The sequence below is a fragment of the Ovis aries genome, chromosome 1, assembly GCF_016772045.2.
Source record: "Ovis aries strain OAR_USU_Benz2616 breed Rambouillet chromosome 1, ARS-UI_Ramb_v3.0, whole genome shotgun sequence".
Classification (NCBI taxonomy): domain Eukaryota; kingdom Metazoa; phylum Chordata; class Mammalia; order Artiodactyla; family Bovidae; genus Ovis; species Ovis aries.
Window position 1 is genome coordinate 120,916,616 of NC_056054.1, and position 19,813 is coordinate 120,936,428.

The 19,813-nt window shown below is 44.4% G+C and overlaps 1 long non-coding RNA gene across 2 annotated transcripts; it reads right to left on the reverse strand.

Moving 5' to 3' along the window:
* Positions 1-816: 816 nt before the first annotated feature.
* Positions 817-15,263, reverse strand: LOC121816055 (uncharacterized). Of its 2 annotated transcripts, none has more exons than XR_006055514.2 (4): positions 15,111-15,263; positions 13,518-13,624; positions 11,701-11,834; positions 817-9,652 (listed from the first exon to the last, which is right to left on the reverse strand). It is a non-coding gene; the product is annotated as an uncharacterized LOC121816055 (long non-coding RNA). The 2 variants fall into 2 exon arrangements; XR_009600724.1 differs by having other exon boundaries at positions 10,282-11,834.
* Positions 15,264-19,813: the final 4,550 nt, after the last annotated feature.

The window sequence follows — 19,813 nt, forward strand, 5'->3', positions numbered from 1 at the left end:
CTCTGCCCTGGGCGAGCCTTGCCCAGACTTGCCTCACTGCTAGGCTTCCTGCCCAGGAAGGAGCAGGCTTCACGAAGTTGGGAGACGTCACTGGCGCCTTCCTGGCCTAAGCTCCGCTCCTGCCTTGCCTTTGCACCTATGTCCCAGGCGTCCTTTGGGAGGGCTTATGGGCTGGTGTGTTCCACACTGCCAGGGGTCCCACAGTGAGAGCTCTGTTCGAGGGAAGGGATGGGTATATTTGGAGTACGATCCTTTATCATATGTGAGGCCCACACCTTCACCCTGAACGCTCACTCTGAACCCTCACCCCGAACCCTTACCCTCACCCTCTCCCTGAACCCTTACCCTCATCCTGAATCCTAATCCTCACTCTGAACCCTCAACCTGAACCCTCACCCTGAATCCTTACCCTCAGCCTCACCCTGAACCCTCACACCTCACCCCTCACCCTAACAAGTTTGGAGGGCTGTTCCCCGAACTCTAACCTTTACCCTACCCTCACCCGACACCCTATCCACATCCTAAACCTAACCCACATCATAGTCATGCCCTCAACCCTATACTTACCCTTGAAGTACGTACCCGCATCATCTTCATTTTTGACACTTCCCATGCATAAGAAAAGACGAGGTTGTAATGTTTCAAACATGGATCCAAGACCCATTATCCACATAAAAGGGATATAAATACTGTGATCTCATCATTTAAATCTGTTGCTCACCAAAATACCTCTCCACCACGTATCCAGTCGCCATTGATGGATCACATCTATCTCATACATTTTATAACTTAGCAATCAAATACGCACCAGTAATCTGGGTAATTATATACACAAGATTTATTTATACCATAAATATTTCAACAAAGTCCACTTTCTATGATGAGTTCAATCTTCACAAAAGTAGGATGAACAGCACCTGTTTCCACTAGGATCCATAGCATTGCACAAGGTGACAGTGAGTGTGAAAATCTTAATGATGACCACCAGAAAGAAGGTCAGCACGGTTGATATCACAGATTTTTCAGTGTTCCAATACAAGTTCTACCCAAATCCATAAAGAAAGACATACGCATAGGAAACTAAAAATTGAAAGCAAGTCTATTGAGATAAATACTGGACGTCAGTTGTATGAATCTTTAAGGCATAACTGCAGACATTCTTCAGACATTCTTCAAATTCATAGAATGACAACAAAGTATGGCTACGTACAATCCATTTGGTTTTATAAACCACTCATGAATAACCTCACAAGCCATTTAAAACCAGATGACAATTTCAAATAGCTTTGATCTACAAACAAGGCTGTAAGACAGAAAGTTAAAATCGAAATACATGAAGTAAATCCTCAATAGATATGAAAACATCCCATGGTAGTGAAGTCAATTAGCATTAGTTATTAGGGCTTTCATGCACAGACTCATCTCTGATCGATGTGATCCCAATTCATATTTGGCAAAAAATACGAAAGCTGATCTTAACAGTCATATTATTTTTCTTTGTACCCCTAAAAAGAAAAATGAACACGAAAAACTAAATTAAGCTTGGAGGCTCACATTTCCCAATCGGTATACAAAGCAACAGCATGTCAAACTTTCTAATTCACATATGCATTTAAATGAAATTGGATGAAATACCCTAAATAAACACATACTTTTATGCCCAATGTTTCACAAGGCAGAAAACACTCAATGAATGAAACTGAGAGGGTAACAGCCAGGCAGGCCAGGGGTCTCCAAAGGGAGGAAATGGGGTGCAAGTGTCAGACAGTTGTTATCTGTCACTTCCGAGGCAGGAGGAAACAAGCTGTTATCTTTTTTCCCCTTCTTGATACAAATTTAAAAAGGTTTTCTCTTACAATTCTGTGTTGCTATAATGACACCTGGTTCCGCCTGAACTTCACTTTTCTCATACTTTGAGCTGACCAAGGCATTTTTCTTATGGAAAGGTTTGCCTTAAGCTATGTGAATGTACTATGTATTTACCCTAGACTCTATCTTCAAGTAGGTTCTGCCTAAAGGCTCAGAACTGACAAACCAATATGCTTTACTCATACATGGTTCTCCTGATCTATGTGAATGAAGCTATCTATTTGCTCATATCAATCGTTTTATGGCCCAGGATGACTCATCTGGTGCCACGGTCATCTCCATATATCTTGTGGGTGAGGGGTCTGCTGCCATTCCTTTCTCTAATGAGTAGACTGCTAGTAGCTAGATAACATCCAGCCAAAGATGAGTAGGGGGCACTCTTTCTGCCCCCTTCTGATGTCTATGTCAGAAGCTTTCTCTCTTTTATACTTTAATAAAACTTTGGGACACAAAAGCTCTGACTGATCAAGCCTCATCACTGGCCCCGGGTTGAATTCTTCCTCTAAGGAGCCCAAGAATTCAAGCATCTTTCATGGTTAGACAACAACCTTTCCAAACAATGGTCTTTTCAAAAAAAATGATGATAAGTGATGAGTATGCATATGTCTACAAATGAAATGGGACCTATATGTCAAACCACATAAAAATATATCTTCCCTCAACATACATATAACACAACCAGGCCTTCATATGCATCGATTCTCCAACTATCAAGTCATACAAAGATGGATGCAAAATATCACAATGCATTCCAAAGTTTAAAAGTGATGGATATTGACTTTCGCCCACTGGTGCTTCTTTTTATGTCATCTCCATTATATTAGCTATGACAATGAATCATGTGCTGTGTGAAGTCACTTACATTGTGTCCAACTCTTTGGGATCATATGGACTAGGCCCCACCAGGCTCCTCTCTCCATGAGATTCTCTAGGCAAGGATACTGGAGTGGGTTGCCATGCTCTCCCTCAGGAGATCTTCCTGCCCCAGGGATCGAATCCATACCTCCCATGTCTCCTGCATGGGTATGTTCTGCATGTTCTTTACCACTAGAACCACCTGGGAAGCCCCAAGACACATGAACATCGGTGGATTTGGGGATCCACGGGGCATATACAGAACCATTCCTCCAACAAAACTGAAGAATGACTTTAAAATCTCAAACAAAACATGAGTATATGTGTTCACAAACTTCATGGAGCAAGGGTTTCTTCGATCTGAAAACTGGCGTTGATGAAGGACTGTGTGAAGAATACTTCAAAGTCTATTTGGCAAACACAGCCTACGTTGGCTATATTTAGTCCTCAGATGAATGGAATGTCATGAGTACTGGTCGTTTCAAATAAGTAGCATGTGAAGCTGTTTACATTTATTGGGATGCGTGGTATACCACATTCACACATTTCAGTAGCATTGGTGCAAAAACGATACATTTCTCAGGGGAAGCTTCTACATGGACTCTTGGGATCAGAGCTCTAACTCATACACACATACTTTTCCTTTTAAAATGATCCTGCATGATAAGCAAACAAAACACTGGATGAACACCTAGACGGTGAGCTCTGTACTAAATGATTTTAAAGCCAGTAGATGGAATGAGCTGATGAGGAAGACTACAAACGAGTCATCTTCTTCAACTTGGTCAAACTGCTCATAGTCATACAAGTGAATGAAAAGTTGAGCCTGTTGTCATTAAATTGGTTTAAAAGAAATAGAATAATAAAAGAAATTAGTAAATCTTATTTTCTTAATAAACATTGTATTATTTCTGCACAGCTTTGTTACTGGCATGAATAGAATATCTACAATAATAACTTGTCACAGTGAAATGGATTCACATTCAATATCGATTCACATCTATAATTGATGCCATAGCTGTTTGATACTATTGCTTGAATGAATGCAACTTATGTGACTTCACAAACTACAAACACGACTAACATAATAGGTATTAAAAAAACCTTGAGTGACATGAGCGTGAAGACTTAGTAGAGTTGCTCTCAAGAATAATGATACTATTATTCACTCTAGCCATAGTACTGGAATCTGTACATTAACACCCCTGCAAAAGAAATGGAAAGGATAGAATAATAATAAAGGAACTTCATAACTATATTCCTACTGTAAACATTCAACACTATGTTTTCTTTTAAACTGACTTTCATATTTGGTCTACTGTAACCTCTTCTGTGTTCATTTTATGCTAAACTTATTGCTAACAGTAAAATTACCATACGAGCTCGAATTAATTTTTTTTTACTTGCAAAGCTAGTGATAGAACCAAAGGCTGATATCTACATCAAACAGGAGGAACGGAATGGAAATTGTAAACAATTTTATGGAATAGCATTTCCGTGCTCCTATTCAGTCAAACGGACATTCAAAAGGATGTGATTTTTCTGAAAGTTTATTTCGGAAACTTGGAAGTGGATGACTGCAAACAATAAAACGAATAATATATTGATACATAATATTAATAATAAACAGTGGGTCATTCTTTTTTCTATTCTGCCAGAGCTAACTGACTGGAAGTCAGTTGTCGTAACTACTACTAACATAAGACCCTCACTGATGAGTGAAGATATATAGGAAAATCCATAATAGATCTAAAAACCATCAAAGATAAAATGGTAATAAAAAAATACAGTGACAGTTTAGTTGGTATAAGAAACAGGATGATTATGAAAGCAAAGCCAACAATCATGGATAGGCCATGGAAGCCCGTGGCTGTCATGAGTGTTGACTTGTATCCTTCATCTGAGGTTGTTAAAAGTGCGTGGTAAAATCCAGAGGTTTGCAGCAGTGGTAACCTCCTGAGCAGACTGAAATAAAAAGGGTTTCCAGAATATCCTGATGATTTCCATCTACTAGGCTGTGGTGAGCTCAAGCAATACATACTCCAGAGGACAGAAGACAGACAGGTTGGGAACACGTCTACTGCACTTAGGGAGAAAGGGAATGTTGCTGCTCAGCCTAGTACAAGTGTAGAAGCAACACCTTGGTGATTCGACCTTTAAAGACTCGATACATATGAGAACGACTGGTATGAATAAACCTTCAGAAGTGCCTTCTCAGACCTCCTCCCATCATAAGCACAAGCATAATGAAAACACTGAGTTTTCATGGTCTCACGCAAAATTAGACTCACTTATGACTTTGCTTTGAGAAGAGCTGAACTACTCATTGTTTAAGAGAAATGACCCTTTCTTCTCTGAAGATTTGTGAATCATTCATAGGGTGTGGTGAATAAACTACTTAAGGATCTAATACATAAAAATGCAATAGGCTAAGCACAGAGATGTTTTTCTCCCTTTCTCAAAGGATGGAACATTTTATATTTGCACTGATTTTATGTCTTGACTTCATGTACAATTATATATTGATTTTTTTAGTTGACATACAATAGGACTAAAAATATTGATATAATACTAATAACTCATGTTGGTATGTGTGGTTGTAGGATTCACAGGAGATTTAAATTCACAGTTGTCAATGTAAAGGATGAATGCTATTTAGCTTCTTCGTGAATCTAGACCATGAATGAAGAGTTTTCCTCAACATATTTCACTGAGGGAAATACAAGGATGATAGGCATAATACTATGCTTCGACTCATGGATATCTAAGCATTGTTCACAATACAGATCTGATTTTCGAAATCAGGGTTCTTTCAGTGTCCTTGAACAGCATTTGTTTTTCTGTATACAGAAGAAAAAACTCATGAGTATCAAACTGGTTCACATAAAACATGTGTATGAATTGTTATCTTCCTGAACCAGGGATCAAACCCACATCACTTCCACCTCCTGCACTGGTAGGCAGATTATTTATTTATCAACTGCGCCACCTGGGAATCGACATACATTTCAAGGACCACTGCCATCAGCTTCTACTGTTCATGACCAAAGTAGGAGAAACAACATTGGAAGAAGTACTCATAAGGGTACTCATAGGAAGTACTCATAAGTCAAGGAACTGTTATACTGGGTACTCTCATTATTACTGGGACAAGTCAGTTCCTCCGATGATGATGGGTATAACTGAAAAATGATTACAAATGCATGGGATGCGATGTCTACATGATAAATGTGTTCCTCTTATACTATTGCTTCAGGGATGCCTACTTCAGCATGAAGGACTTGCACTTCAAGGGATGCCTGCTATTCCAGCTCAAGCAACAGATAGTGAAGTGCAGATCATTGTCCTTTGTTGAAAATAATCAGCAGTTTGTCAACATAGGGAACATGCCAGAGGAACCCTTGGGATGGAACTCTAAAAACAGGTTAGGCCCTCTTTTTGCCAAGCCCTGCGATAAAATACAAATCAGAAAAAGAAAAATAGCATTGGTTTTGTCAGGACTTCCTCATCTTTTCTTTCTCGGTACCAGGAAGCAGACATTGAGGCCAGAGGACTGCAGGATTTCATTGTGAACTAACGTTGGGTGGGGTGGAGGCTCATCACTCTAGTAAGAATGTGGCTCAATAAAACGGAATTTCATTCACCTCATGGACATAGAGTTCTATAATCCTTCATTAAGGAATTCAATGTTATATTTCCTTACACCTTCACAATCTCTTGGTTTACAAGAATGTCAATTGCTAGTCCAGCACTTATACAATGAGTGTTACAGATAGTATTAGTGTATAAATGATGACGAGCAATGACAGGAAGTTTATTTATTCTCTGTTTGAATTCTTGATTTTTTATATAATTTTTTATAATATCCTTACAGATGTGAATATTTTAGTGACATGTATAAATACACGTTGAGTAGTGCTATGATAACTCATAGTGTTGGCACAATAAATATCATGGTTACTATGTGCTTTTCATATATTCCTTTTGAGAGTCTCTTCCATTATACATTATCATAAGATATTTAATAGTTTCCTAAACTGTACAGTAGGTCCTTGTGGCTTCTTTTATATATAGTAATGTGTTTGTTAATAATTCAAACAAAAACTGGTACACAAATATTCATAGTGACATTCACAATAGCTCAAAGGTAGAACTCATTCAAGTGTTCGTTGGTGGGAGACTGAATATGCAACACAAGGTATATTCAGAAGCTTGAACGGTATTCCACCATACAAAAAGTACATTAAATGGTGCTGCCACTCTGCAAGACATTACAGAAATGACTCCAAAACAAACACGTGGAATAAATACATAGTTCGATCCCAATTCATGCTATGTACCCAAAAGGATTGGGAAAGGGGGCTGAAAAAATGGATACTTCTTCCGTCATACTCACAACAGCATGATTCACACTGGCAAACAAACAGAAGTGATCTAAGTGTCCATGGCAGCCAATTCCATAAACAAACTGTGGTATACACACAATGGAATCTGATTCGGCCCTTCAAAGTCAGTAATTCTGACAATGCGACAACGTGGACAAACCTTATGGTCATTAGATTAAGTGAAATAAACCAGACCAAAAAAAGACAAACGTTCTGTGATTCCACTCATATGACATATCCAAACAAGTCAAATCTGTCAGAAATAGCAGAAAGTGATTTCGACCGATCGAAAAGAGTTCATGTTTCATGGACCTCAGTTTCCCTTGGAAAAACTGACTTCCCATGATATCTCCAAAACCAATTAGACAAATAATTGGAAGCTATATCCAGTCAAATGAATGTAGACATAATGTTACAGTGTACACCAAACTCACTCAAACTTCTCAACAGACAAAAGGCAAAACTGCATCTATGGTACCTCAGCTTAGCTTAAAACTGTATCTACAGTACCTCACTTCTGCTTATAAAATTTAACAACAACAAGACACTAAAGTCTATCCAAAAAAGGATATAAAACTTATATAACATCAACTTTAAAAAATTAGAAATTTAAACTGTGAAAAACCTTATTCACAAAACTTAAACACAAGCCACAGGAAAATATATTTATAAAATACATATCTGATAAAGGATTGTACTCCAAATATATCAAAAAATCTAGAACAATCTCATAAAAAATGTATACACCTAAACACCTGGCCTACAAAAATATAAAGATAGTAAATAAGCCTATCAAAAAGACTCAAAATCACATCTCATTAGGAAATTACAAACTAAAATAACAGTGAGGTAGCACTGCACACCTATTAGATCCAGTAAACTCAAAAAAAGGGGGTAGGGCACAGCTTCTCCAGTGGCTCAGTGGTAAAGAATCTGCCTGACAATGCAAGACACTCTAGTTCAATCCCTTACCCCAGAAGATCCCACATGCCACAGAGAAACATAGCTGGATTTTTCCACAGCTAAACAAGGCTCACCTGTGACCTGAATACTACATGTCTAGCACTTACTAAACAGCTTTGAAAACATGTCCAGACAAAAAAGTATCGCATGATTATATACAACAGCTCTACTTGTAATAACTAAAAACTTTCAAATATCAGGATGTCTTCAGTAGATTACAGTGTAAACAAATGGGGATACATCCAAAGTGAAGGGGAGCAAATGCTACCACAAAATATACCACCTCAGCATGAGGATTAGTTGGACCCAATTAACTTTTATTTTTTTAGAGGACACATGATCATCTCTGAAACCCAAGTTCAAGACAGCTCTTCTGTGAGTCACATTTACCAGAGAAATCTCATTTCAAAGGAATCCTCTCTATATGCCAGATAGAAGGATGAGACACAATCTTTTGAAACTCTTTTTTCTTTTCTATCGATAGGGAAAGCTAAGCCGTAAATCTGCACAACCACCATACCCTTCCTTTCCTTTGGTTGTATTTTTTAAATATTTGTTTCTTTTTTAATTTGGCTGTGCCAGGTCAACCTTCATTGAGGCAAGCCAGATATTTAGCTACAGCATGCAAATTCTCCGTTGTGGCATGGGAGATCTAGTTCTTGGATCAGGGAATGAACCTGGGCCTCCTTCTTTGGGAGTGTCCAGTCTCAGCCACTGGACCACCAGGAAGTGCCTGTTTTGTTTTTAGATGAAGATGGAATCTAAGGTGATATCTTGGGCCATTTCAGTCACTGACTCAGTTTCCTGAGTTTCTCCAAAGCACGCACAAGGTGCACATTATTAAACTGGTTTGCAAAACAAGAAAAGGTTGTCTGCTACAACACTGTATGCTTACAAATATCTAAATGGTAAATGGCATATTATTTATTTTTAATTACTATGGGGGGAGAAAGAATGCAGGATTCATACATGTTACAACATGAATAAATATTAAAACCATCTTCAGTGAAAAAAAAATCCACATAGAAAAGGCCACCCAGAACCCTTATTCACCATGTCTGCTTTCAATCCATCAAGTTTGTCCAAATAACTGAAAATCTCAGTAACACTCTAAATAAAGAAAAAAGGATGAAGATGGAAACAAAAGATATATTCATACACTTGAACAATTGCTAAAAGTGGAAGTGGGGCTGTGGATTACATTATAATGTAGATACCATATGATTTCCTGATTTTGGAGATTATGTGCTGGTTCTGCAGAAGGTACCCATTTTGGATAAAACACATAGAGTATTTTAGATGATGTGGCAAATGCTAGCCCTTGTTCCCATTGCTAGGCATTTTCTGTACATTTTAAATGACTGGAAAGTATACTAGGTTTCCAAACAACCATGTCAATACCACAAAAGAAATTTAGAGTAGACAGGCAGGAAACTTTCTGATACAGGCCAAGACTTACGCAGATGAAGTTCAAGGGAAGCTGCGATGCTCACTGCCCTTGAAGGAGTCCATGTGGAATGAAGAAGTACTGTGGGAAGTCTATTAGTAACCACCATGTCTTGGGTCCTCTGGATGACCTACTGCAGGAGAAACAGATCTTACAGATAAAATGTTCCACATCACTTCACAAAAAGTTGTTAGACTACATTCAGTAAAGCTGAATAATTTGGGTCAATTTACAATCATATAAAATACTACCATTTACAGTCCAAAAATCACTTGCATTTCTATACACTAATAACAATCAGAAAAAAATATTAAGAAAATCCCACTTAAATAAAACATCTAGCAACAAACTTAATCAAGAACATAAAAGACCAGTAGTCAGAAAACTAGAAAGCACTGATAAAGAAACCAAAGGAAACACAAATACACAGAAAACTATTCCATGCTCATGCACTGGAACAATGAGGAATTAAAAGGTCCATTCCAACCAAAGTCATCAACAAATACACGGACTGCAATCACAAAATAATATTCAATGGCATTTTTCACAGAAATAGAAATATTCCTAATATTAGGCTGCTACTGTTGAACAGGACCTTAAACGGCCAAAAAGACTCTGAGAAAGAGGAACACAGCTGGAGGCATCTTCCTATCCCTCTTCAAACTACATCACAGAGCTGTAGTGACCACCACAGTGAGGAACTGGCAGGAACACAGACACATGGACTCCAGGAGAGAATAGAGAGCCCAGAAACGAACCCACATGTACATGGTCAGTTCCTGAAAATCAAACCAGGAACGAGCGAAGAGGAAAGGACAGTCTTCTCAAGAAACAGTGACAGGAAAACGGCCACCTACACGGAAGAACATCAGTGTTCATCCTCTACATCATCTAACGCAAATCTAACTGAAAACCCACCGTTTTGCACACGGAGCTCTTTCCCCCTGAGTCCTCTGAGATGGACCTCCAGTCAGCCCTCAGCTGGACACAGGAAACGTCTACTCCGTCCTCATTTTTCGCTCTTGCAGCGCCTCCCTGCTGGTGGGCACTGAGGCAACCCTGCTCTTCTCAGCCTGGATGCAGCCCTGTTATCCAGAAGCCTGAGCCCTGATGGTCCTGAGGAGACAAAGCTCCCGCCAGCTGCTCACGGAGCAGAGTCTAAAGGCAAAGCGTCCTGCGCCCGCGGGTCAGAGGGGGCTTTGGCGCCCCCTGCTGGCCACAAGAGAAGAGCGGGCAGCCCGGCGCTCACAGACCTCAGAGGGCTCACCCAGAAGCAGCTCTGCTGCAAGCACTCAGACTGGAAGCCCAAACTGAAATGGAGCAGAATAGCTCCATGACCCTCCGCAAAACATGGCTAAGGAACAATCAGAGCCTGTATGGAATGCAGCCATAAAAAGGAACACATTTGAGTTTGTTCTAATAAAGGGGAGGGAAGTCAGTCAAAGAGAGAAAAACATGGAATCTAGAAGGATGATACTGACGAGTCTGTTCACAGAGCAGCAATGGAGGTGCAGACATAGAGAACAGACTTACAGACGAGGGTGGGGAACAAGAGGGAGAGGGTGAGATGAATGGAGAGAGCAGCATGGATGCAGGTACACCAACATTTGTAAATAGACAACCAATGGGAATTTGCTGTATGATTCAGGGAACTCAAACTGGGGCTCAGTAGTAACCTAGAGAGGTGGGAATGGGTGCGAGGTGGGAGGGAGATTCAAGAGCAAGAGGACATAGGTACACCTATGGTTAATTCATGTGGATGTATGACAAATCAAACCAATATTGTAAAGCAATGATCAATCAACTAAAAAGAAATAACTGTTTAAAAAATATGAACATAAACACAAACTTTGCAACAAGGTAACTCCATTTAAAAAACTATTGAAATTTTAGAAAACTGCAAAAGTTCTACATGACCTTCGGTCTGGTGATCAGGTCTAACATACACAAAAAAAGCCAACTTACCAAATTATGAATATAAATTAGTTAAAACATTGCCTTTTATCATTTCATACATTTACCCTGTGGAGGACCTTACTCGAGAGAACCAAAAACAAACTGTTAAATGAACCACGGACCACCCACCCTGGCCAGGCAACAGAGAAAAGAAAACACTTGCAGGAGTCATCTTACAACAGGAGGTCCTGGGAAGGAACAAGGAACGAACAAGCTACCACCAACCAGAATTCTGGAGAGGTCAGGAGATGGGAGGCTCCAGTTCAGAGGTCCTACCAACCTCCCAGGATCCACTTCGCTGGAATCCATCTCGGCTGAGTGATGCGTGTGCCTCCAAGAAGGATCCCAATTCAGAATGCCTGGCAAGAGACAAACCAGAAATGAACCCGATGACCATAAAACCTGAGACTGTGAGCCACGTGACAGAGTGGTTCTCTCTGTTTCCCTCGCCCTCCTGCCCTCCACCCCGGCAGCCCTTCCCAATGAAGCCTCTCACTTGGACAGCACTCCTCTTCTCAAACAACTCATTGCCCAGTGTCAGACAAGAACTCACTCTCAAGCCCTGGAAGGGATCCCCCTTCCTTCATCAAAAACAATATCCAGGAGAAAATATCTTCAAAATGCTATCTTGCAGAGAAGGAAATCAGAGAAGGCAATGGCAACCCGCTCCAGTACCATTGGCTGGAGAATCCCACGGACAGAGGAGCCTGGTAGGCTGCAACCCCGGGGTCACTAAGAGTTGGACATGACTTCACTGAGTGACTTCACTTTCACTTTTCACTTTCATGCACTGGAGAAGGACATGGCAACCCACTCCAGTGTTCTTGCCTGGAGAATCCCAGGGATGGAGGAGCCTGGTAGGCTGCTGTCTATGGGGTTGCACAGAGTCAGGCATGACTGAAGTGACGCAGCAGCAGCAGCAGAGAAGGAAATGGCACCACCTGCAGTATTCTGGTCTCCGAAATCCCAGGGACAGAGGAGCTTGGTGGGCTACAGTCCAAAAGCAGGGCATTTCTGACGGGAGGAAACAGTCCCAGGGAAGCTGAGCTGCTCACCAAAGGCCCCAGAGCTTTGGATAGCACACCAGAGCTGTGGCTGAGGATTCCCAGCTGCCATGCCTCTTGATCCTGGCCTCTTTCACTAGATACATGTGTGGAAAACTAGAATCTAAAATATGCCCTGGTGGTTCCATAGTAAAGAATCCACCTGCCAGTGCTGGAGATGCATGTGCGATCCCTAGGATGGGAAGATCCCACATCCTATGGAGCCCGTGTGCCACAACTGCCGAGCCTGTGCTCTAGATCCTGGAAGCCACGATGCCGAGTTCACATGCCACAGCCACTGAAGCCCGTGAGCCTGTGCCCCTCAACAAGAGGAGACACTGCAGTGAGAAGCCTGCAAACCACTAGTTATGGCTCATGCTCACCAAAACTAGAGAAAAGCCCACACACAAAGATGCAACACAGCCAACAATAAATAAAACTGTTTTCCTAAAAAAAAATGCATATCTGACAAAGAAACTGTACTCGAATTGTCCAAGAACACTAGAGCAAACAAGCCCATTCATAATTGGTAACGACTGAAATAGACACCTGGCCACTGAGGGTATACTGATAGTAAACTATCATACAAAAACATACTCAAGATACTGGTGCAATGCATGCAGAGCCCCCTTTGAAAGACAATCTGACAGTTTTTTTTCAGTAACCACGTGGGACAAGCACTGAATTCTGTGTATGACAAGCAGTGGAAGCCAGGTATCTTACCATTGGAAGGCAAAGTTACAGATAAACAAAAGGAAACATTACAATGTCCATGTCGTGGTGGATCAGGTTGGAGACATCACAAATTACCTTTAACTGAATATGTTCAAAGGTGAGCTGGAATACATGTATATATATATATATATATATATATATATATATATCCATGTATTGTCAGCTGAGCATATTGAGCTCCTACATGTATGTTTTAAATATCATTCTCTAATAAAAGGGAACAGGAAACATCTCCAATGGCCCGGTGGTAAAGAATCTGCCTACCGATGCAGGGAACACGGGTTCAATTCCTGTGTAGAAGATTCCACATGCCCAGGGGCAACGAAGCCCTTGAACAACTCTTGAAGTTTGCATGCTCCAGAGCCCAAGTTCTGCAAACAGAGAAAGCACTGCAATGAGAAGCCATGGCACAGCAACTGCTCACTACTAGACAAACTAGCAATAAAGACCCAGCACAGTCAAAAATAATGTAATGTTAAAAAACAAGAACAGTTCTTTGAAGAAATGACTGAGACTAGGGGTGAGACTGTCAATATATGAGCCAGGGTCATCTTAAATTGTGAGAAATTAAAGAAACTAAAGACAACTATCAAGCTGTCCAAACTGATACAAATGAATGATGACACAGTGTTATCTGTATACACCAGCAAATAACAATCTGAAAAGGAATTTAAACAAACAATTCCCCTTCAATCATGTCAACATTAATAAAAGACTTTGCTATGGATGGAATGAGGATGACAAGACTGGCACACTGGAAATGATACATGATTGCTGAAAAATACCCTAAAGACATGGACAGATACTCCATAGCGATGAAAAGACTTCAGTTGGCAATACTGTGGAATGCATCTTCAATCTGAAATGAAGATTCAATATGAATTACAAAAGGCTGAAAGGTGGTTGCTAAACCACAAAAGATGCCAGCATTCTTGGCCTCCAGAGGAGAATTCAATCCAGGGCAAGTGAAGAAGCTTGATGGCTCAGAGGTTTTCTGTTAAAAAGTTTTATTAAAGTATAAAAGAGATCGAGAGAGCTGCTGACGTAGACATTAAAAGGGGGAAGAAAGAGTACCCCCTGCTAGTCTTTAGCCAGATGTTATACAGCCACTCACAGTCTGCTAATGAAAGAAAGACAATGTCTCAGAGAATGGCACCAGGCCCCTCACCCACAGCATGCATTGAGATAACAGTGGCAGCAGATGAGTCATCCCAGGCCATAAAATGATGGACATGAATCTTGAAGAAAGGCAGATTTCCAAGCAAATATATAGTTTCATTCACATAGATTAAGAGAACAAGGTATGAGTAAAACATACTGGTTTGTCAAGCCGTTTCTGAGCCTTTAGGGGGAACTGACCTGAAGACAGAGCCTTGGGTAAATACATAGTACATTAACATACCTTAAGACAAACATTTCCATAAGAAAAATGCATTGCTTAGTTCAAGGTTTGAAAAAGTTAAATTCAGGTGGAGCCAGGAGTTGTCATGGCAACACAGAATTTTCAGAGAAACCTTTTAAATTTGTATCAAGATGGAGAAAAAAAATGCAGCACTCTTTTGTCTCCTCCTGCCTCTTAAGAGAGAAAAAAACGTCTGACACTTGCAGTCTATTTTCTCTGTCTGGAGACCCCTGGCTTTCCTGCCTGTTATCCTCTCCAGGCCTGTAGGAAGCAATACACTAGGCTGCTTGGGAAAACCGCACGGGTCTGAGCTTTATGCAAAGGGGTAAAGCGGTAAAACCCTTGGCCCCAAAGGCGAGGCTTTTCTGTGACCGCCATTTTAGTCGGCTCCGAGACTGCAAACAAAGAGGGCAGAATACATGGTTCCCTGCTCCGCCGAGTCTGAGTTCCCTTACCTGTGGTCCACAGCCCTTCGCTCTGCTTGCTGGATGCCAATCGACGGGGACCCAGGAGCCCATGAAACGAGCATTCCCAGCTGCAATGGCGAGCCCTGAGAGCACAACTGGGAACCTCTGGCCCCCGACGCGCCGCCATGTTCATCCCGCCCCAGACCCGCTCACGTGAGCCGCGCTCCTGACCAGCTGCCCAGGTTGGCCCCGCCCCCGATGCGCTCACAGTGCGCCCCACCCCCACGCCCCCTTCCAGGACAGGCCCGCGGGACCGCGACTGCCTCCAGGTGAAACACAAGGACAAGCAAATCCACCCCACCGAGACAATCCAAGCTTTTTCTCAGCTGATCTGTCTATGATTTAGGGATAAAACTATGACTACAGAAAGCAAAGATGACCTAGCACAGCCATGATATTCTATACAGCCAGACCCTCGCGGGCAGAGGCTTGAAGAGGGCCCGGGAGCGCTGCCAGAAGCAGCAGTCCTCTGTAGTGTAGTGGTTAGACAGGCTGTTAGTCAAGCAGATGAGGGTCTGTAAGTCAGGAGTTCAAATCCCCAGTTTAACCCTTATGCTTTTAGGGGGCAGGGGACTGCAAGAGGCAGGGCTTAGACCAGAAAAGTTTATTTTTATTTTAGAGGTTTATTGTTAAGCTTAGGGTTAGGGTTCCGGCAACCCCCCAACTTGTTTGGGTTTGGGGTTAGGGTTAGAATTTGGGGAACCCCCCTCTTCTAAGAGTTCAGGTTTGGGTTAGGGTTCAGGTCAGGGTCAGGGTTCAGGTTACGGTTAGGGTTGGCATTAGCATTAGGGTTACAGATTAAAGTGAGCGCTAATAGGGTCCATAGTTCTTTATTAGGCTACCCTGGCGGGCTGAGGCTTGAAGAGTGCCTGGGAGTAAATGAAAACCTAGTAAGCCTCTGTAGCCTAGCGGTTAGGTGGACAGCCAGGTAATATATGCAATCTGGATCTGTAGGCTGGGCTTTTAAGTCCCAGGTTTGCATCTTTTCCTTTTAGGGAGTTGGGGACTGCAAGGGGCGGGGCTTAGGCCAGAAAAGTTTATTTTTATGTTAGAGTTCAATTGTTAGGGTTAGGTTTAGGGTTCCAGCATCCCCCCAACTTGTTAGGGTTCAGGTTCAGAGTTCGGGTTTGGGGAATCCCCTCTCTTCTTAGGGTTCGGGTTAGGGTTCAGGGTTCATGTATAGGGCTTGGGGTTCAGGGTTTGGGGTTAGGGGTCTGCGGTTCTAGTTTGGGGTTTGGGGTTCCAATTAGGGGTTCAAGGTTCAGCTTAGGGGTTTGGGGTTTGGGTTAGGGGTTTGGGGATTAGGTTATGGGTTCTCGGTTCGGGTTAGGGGTTTGCAGTTCGGGTTTGGGGTTTGAGGTTAGGGTTAGGGGTTTGGGGTTTGGGGTTAACGGTTTGGGTTTGGGGTTTGGGGTTTGGGTTAGGGGTTCATGGTTGGGGTTTGGGGTTTGCAGTTCGAGGTTTGGGGTATGGGGTTCGCGTTTCGGGTTAGGGGTTGGGGGTTGGGGTTTGGGGTTCACAGTTTGGGATAGGGGTTCACAGATTTGGTTAGGGATTAGGGGTTTGGGGTTTGGAGTTTGGGATTTGGGTCAGGGGTTTGCGGTTTGGGGTTCCAGTTATGGGTTTGGGGTTTGGGTTCAGGGCTGGGTGTTGGGGGTTTGGGGTTCGGTTTTTGGATTCACGGTTAGGGTTGGGGATTAGGGGTTTGGGGTTTGGGTTTGGGGTTCGGGAATTGGGGTTCGAGGATTGGGGGTTCTGATTAGGGGTTCAGTATGTGAGGTTTGTGGTTTGGGGGTCGAGATTTGACGTTTGGGGTTTGGGGTTCGGGGATTTGGGTTCAGGGTTTGGGGTTGGGGGTGTGGGGTGCAGTTTAGAGTTTCGCTGTTCGGGTTAGGAGTTAGGGGTTGGCAGATCGGGGTCTGGCTTAGGGGTTTGGGGTGTGCGGTTTGGGGTTTGAAGTTTGGGGTTCTGGTTAGGTGTTTGGGGTTCGGGTTCGGGTCATGGGTTTGGAGAGTGGGTTTGAAGGGTTGGGTTTGGGGTTTTGGGTTTTGGGGTTTAGGGTTCGGTTTAGGTGTTTGCGGTTTGGGTTAGGGGTTTGGGGTTTGGGTTTGGGGTGTGGGGTGTGGTGTACGGGTTAGGGGTTTGGGTTCAGGGTTTGGGGTGCGGTTTATGGGTTTGCGTGTCCGGTAAGGGATTAGGGGTGTGCGGTTTGGGTTTGGGTTTAGGGTTCGGGTTAGCGGTTTGGGGTTGGGGGTTCGGGTTCCAGATTTGGGGTTCAGGGTTCGAGTTATGGATTCGGGGTTTGGGCTACGGGGTTCATGGTTTGCGGTTCGGGGTTTGGGGGTCAGGGTTTGGGATTGGGGTTTGGGGTTCGGGTAAGGGGTTCGGTTTCGAGTTAGGGGTTCACGGTTCGGCTTAGGGGTTTGATTCGGCGTTTGGAGATTGGATTAGGGGTTTTGAGTTCGGGATAGGGGTTAGGGGTTCACGGTTTGGGATAGGGGTTTGGGGTTCAGCGTTTGGGAATTGGGTTAGGGGTTTTGAGTTTGGGTTAGGGGTTTCGGGTTCACGGTTCAGGGTTTGGGGTTTGCAGTTGGGATAGGGGTTCGGGGTTTGGGGTTCCATTTAGGGCTTTGTGGTTTGGACTTTGGGGCATGGGTTAGGGGTTTGAGGTCTGGGGTTTAGGTTTTGGGGTTTCGATTCAGTTTAGGGGTTCACGGTTCCAGTTTGGCCTCTGGCTTTGGGGTTTGGGGTTTGGGGCTCGAGGTTCAGGGTTCATGGTTTGGGGTTCGGTTTAGGGGTTCGCTGTTCGGGTGAGGGGTTAGTGATTGGGGTTTGTGTTTTAGGGTAGGGGTTCGCAGTTCAGGTTATGGGTTAGGGGTTTGGTGTTTGGTTTTCGGGTTCGGGTTAAGGGTTCTGGTAGGGGTTTGGATTAGGGGATCCTGGTTCAGGTTGGGAGTTCGGTGCATGGGGTTCGAGATTTGGATTCGGTATATGGGTTGCGGTTCAAGGTATGGTGTTCAAGTTCGGGGTTTGTGGTTTCTGGTTCTGATTAGGGGCTTGGTGTTTGGGGTATGGGGTACGGCTTTGGGGTTAGAGGTTTGCGGTTTGGGGTTTGGGTTTGGAGACTGGAGTTTGGGTTTGGGATTTAGGGTTAGGTGTTCGGGTTTGGGGTTGGGTTAGGGTTACGGTATCATGGTTCAGGTTCACGGTTAGGGGATTGGAGCTCGACTTTCAGTGTATGGGTTCGGGATATAGGGTTTTGAGATCAGGGTCGAGTTCGGGGTTTGGAATCGCGGTTAGGGGCTGGTGAGTGCGACACAGCCAAGGGCTCCAGCAGTGAGAGCTCTGTCAGAGGGAAGGGAAGGGGAACTACAGGGCTCCTCCCGCGGTCGCTTGGCCGCCCAGACTCAGCGCCTCACGGAGAGCACCAGGCTCCCAGGGCCCCTGGCTGGGGTCTGCAGCCCCGCACACCCGGAGGCTGACTCCGTGGGCACCGAGGGCTGCCTCACATACGTAGCTTCCCTAGCGTTCTCCTCCCCAGCAGACACGTGTGCAGCTGGTTGGGGCCTGACCCTGCGTGTCTGGGCTCCTGCCCACAGCCCCAGCTCAGGGCAAGCAGCCCCTGAGCCAAGACCTGCAGGAGGCGCAGAGCGCCCCCGCCTGGAAGCCGAGTGCACAGCAGGCAGGGAAGCAAGCCTTCTAGGGTGAAGGTGAGGCACCCCTGGCAAGCGCAACTGCAAGCTCTGCTTGGCCGGAGCCGAGCGCACTCCCAGTACAGCAGAGCTCCAGCTCTGCACAGAGGCCTGATCTGGCAGCGTTCCTGTGAGAGGCTGCTATGCCCTGGGCGAGCCTTGCCAGAATTGCCTCAATGCTAGGCTTCCTGCCCAGGAAGGAGCAGGCTGCGCGAGGCTGGGAGACACCACTGGCACCTTCCTGGCCTCAGCTCCACTCCAGACTTGCCTTTGAAACTAGTCCCCAGGTGTCCTTGGGAAGGGGTTAGGGGCAGGTGGGTTCCACACTGCCAAGGGCTCCAGCAGGGAGAGCTCTGTGAGAGGGAAGGGAAGGGAAACTGCAGGGCTCCAACAGCTCTTGCTTGGCTTCCCAGACTCAGCGCCCCACGGAGACCACAAGGCCCCCAGGGTCCCTGGCTGGCATCTGCAGGCCCCAGACCTGGAGACTCACTCCGTGGGCGCCCAGCAGGTGCCTTACAGACGTACGTTTCCTAGCGCTCTCCTCCCCAGCAGAGACGTGTTCAGGTGGTTGGGGCCTGCAATTGCGTGTCTGGGCGCCCGCCCACAGCGCCAGCTCTGCGGAAGTAGCCCCAGAGACAAGACATGCTGGAGGAGAAGTGCGGCTCCGGCTGAAAGCTAAGTGCACAGCACGCGGGGAAGAGAGATTCCTGGTGGGAATATGAGGCAGTGCAGCCGCGTTCCGCTGCAAGCCCTGGTTGGGCAGAGCCCAGTGCGCCTCAAAACGCCAGAGCTCCAGCTCTGCCCAGATACCCGATCTGGAAGAGTTTCTGGGGCGAGGCTGCTCTGCACTGGGCGAGGCTTACTCAGAATTGCCTCGCAGCTAGGTTTAGTGCTCAGGAAGGAGCAGGCTGCGGGAGGCTGGGAGATGCTACTTGCGCCTTCCGGGCCTCAGCTCCGCTCATGCCTTGCCTTTGCACGCAGGCCCCAGGCGGCCATGGG